The 2,961-nt window shown below is 38.5% G+C and overlaps 1 pseudogene; it reads right to left on the bottom strand.

Annotated features, from left to right (window-relative positions):
* Window positions 1–1,625: 1,625 nt before the first annotated feature.
* LOC117177679 lies at window positions 1,626–2,628 on the bottom strand (annotated as a pseudogene).
* Window positions 2,629–2,961: the final 333 nt, after the last annotated feature.

Below are 2,961 nucleotides of genomic sequence, written 5' to 3'. Positions count from 1 at the left end.
CACCCATCTTGCCGATAGCTTTTTCATGCCTAATTTTTCATGTAGAATTGAAACAACTGCACCTATAGATATCCTTGTGGCCTCAGCTAATTCACGCACTTTCAATCTTCTATCCTTCAACACCATATCGTGGATTTTATTGATGATTTCTGGAGTACTAAATACTCGAGCACTATCAGACGGTGGCATGGCCATTGCTTATTTTTGCTTATTTTTTTGGTGAAGAATCCTTCTGCAAAATTAATTACAGTTCTCTTGAGACACTCCGTATAATTTGTTTGATGACATTTTTTCAACTCTAAAATATTCCACATATTTGAATACAATAAAAGCGGATTTATAAGAGCTCAAGAAAGTTAAAAAGTATTAGACAAAATACTTCAGACTACAAGGAGAATGTGAAAGAGAGGATGAATTTAAAAAGAAATAAAGTAAAAATAAATGTTAAAACACGTTTAATTAACGTAATTCAAAAGAACTGAAAATATTTGAATGAGAGTTATGAAAAGAAAAACATAATAAAATAAGTAATAAGAAGTCAGAAAGAGGAAGCAGTGAAGAGAAGGAAAATATATGTGCGGACATGAAATATCCAAAAATGTGTAGATTGCTGCTGGAAAAGCAGAATTTGGTAGAGAAGGATGATAATAGTAAGGGAGCTGAAGGAAGCGGAGAGAAAATTGAAGTTCTGATGAAAGAAGAAAGACTGAAAGAAATTCGTGATGTGATGATAGAAGTAATGATAATTTATGAAGAGAAGCAGGAGACAAGGGAAAAGGAATTCAAGAAACAAATTTGGCGGGAAATGGCTGAACTCAGCGAAGAAATAAAGAAACGGAAAGAAGTCAGGGAACAATTATAAAAGAAAATGCAGTCATTGGAACGAAAGCTAGAGAGGCGAGAAGATAATAATAAAAAGGTAGAGAAAATGCAACGTAGAATACAAAAAACTAGAAAGCTCAAGCCGTGATTTTGGTGTAGGCGAGAGTGGAATTACCGAGAAGGAAATAGTGAGGAAAACAGATCAAATAATAGAAAGGAAAAAGGGGAAGAAGAAACAGCGATAAAGGGTATAAGATTAGGGGGGGGAGAGCTGAAGGGAGGAGTGAAAGAAGTAATAAAAACAATTGATGCCAAGGTAGACATAGATGAAATGCGAAGTGTAGGAAGGGAAGAGCGAATAGGAGAGAGAATGGTACTGGTGAGACTAAAGAAATAGAAACATTAGTGGAAAGTGATGACAGAGAAGAGTATTTTATATGGAAGCTGTGCAAAAATAAAGGATGATTAGACATAGGTAAAAATAAAGATGCAGTATAAGTTAAGGAAAATAGCCGAAGAGGAAAGAAAAAAGGGAAAAAGAACATGGGTTAAGTATAGGCAAATAAAGATAGACGGAGTGTAGTGGGATTGGGATAAAGAAAGATAAGAGATAGTAAGAAATAAGGTGCAGGGAAACTAGCGGAGGAAGGAACGGGAGATAGCAAAATAAGAAATAGTAAGCAGGAAAGAGACGCGAAACGAAAGTAGGAAAGAATGAAAGATATGTTACTGGGATATACTAGGCAATCTGATAAGTCCGTCAAAAATGAAACACGGAGACATTTTTTTGGCCAAAGTCGGTTTTATTTTTCAACATACTCTCCTTTTAGATCGATACAGCGAGTTCAACGATTTTCTAACTTTTTGATACCGTCCGAAAAGTACTCGATCGGAAGGTCTCCAAAATACGCCTCAGTTTCAGCTATGAGCTCCTCATTTGAGTAAAAACGCTTACCAGTGAGCCATCTCTTCAGGTTAGGGAACAAGTAATAGTCGCTAAAGGCCAGGTCTGGTGAATACGGTGGCTGAGGAACCAATTCAAAGCCGATTTCATGCAATTTTGTTTGTGCAACGAAGCATGAATGAACAGGCTCATTGTCGTGATGATAATGTGGTTTTTTCTTCTTCAAATGCGGTCGTTTTTCGGTTATGGTTTTACCTTTTTCAAGATAGTCCACGAATATTATTCCATGTGCATCCCAAAATACGGAGGCCATAACCTTTCCGACCCATTGTTGCGTTTTTGAACGCTTCGGAGCACTTTGGCCCGGTGGAACCCACTGTTTTGCCTGTTGCGTTGACTCAGGAGTGTAGTAGTGGATCCCGGTTTCATCCATGGTTATGAATCGGCGCGAAAACTCGGTCGGCTTACGCAAAAATAATGCCAAATTCTGCTGGAAAGTTGTCACAGGAATTCGTTTTTGGTCCATTGTGAGCAAACGCGGCACCCATCGCGCGCAGAGCTTCTTCATGCCCAAAACTGAATGCACGATATTGCCCACACGTTCCAATGATAGGCCTACAGTATTAGCTACCTCTCTCAATTTCACTTTTGGGATCATTCAACATCATATCATGGACTTTTTCGACATTTTCTGGTGTCGTGACCTCTTTTGGGCGCCCAGATCGTTTAGCATCAACTGTGCTCGTACAGCCACAACGATACTCGGTAAACCACTTATGAGTCGTTCCAATCGACGGTGCAGAGTCCGGGTAATACTTATTCAGCTTGGCCTTGGTCTCGGATATCGTTTTCTTGCGAAGATAGTAGTGTTTGATCAAAACTCGAAACTCAGATTTTTCCATATTAAAAAAAACTCGGAGGTTAATCACTTCTTAGTGTTGTAACTTGTAATTGCGTAAACATAAATGGCTGAAGTTTTGACAGGCGTCATTTGGAGGATCAAGATCGACGAGAATGGTTCACATTAGTGAATACTAATGCCATCTCCTAGAATTTTCAGGTACTTATCAGACTGCCTAGTAGCAGGATTGGAAAAAAGGAAAGGGAGTTCATGAGAAATTTGACACAATAGGATGTAGCTATAATAATGGAGATTACAGCTAGTAAAAAAGAAATGAGAAAGAGGAAGGGGAAGGTTACCAAGAGTTTACAAATAGCGAATGCAACATGCAACG

The sequence above is a fragment of the Belonocnema kinseyi genome, chromosome 8, assembly GCF_010883055.1.
Source record: "Belonocnema kinseyi isolate 2016_QV_RU_SX_M_011 chromosome 8, B_treatae_v1, whole genome shotgun sequence".
NCBI classification, from domain to species: domain Eukaryota; kingdom Metazoa; phylum Arthropoda; class Insecta; order Hymenoptera; family Cynipidae; genus Belonocnema; species Belonocnema kinseyi.
Note: the sequence above shows the minus strand (reverse complement) of the source record. Positions and strands in the feature narration are given on the sequence as shown.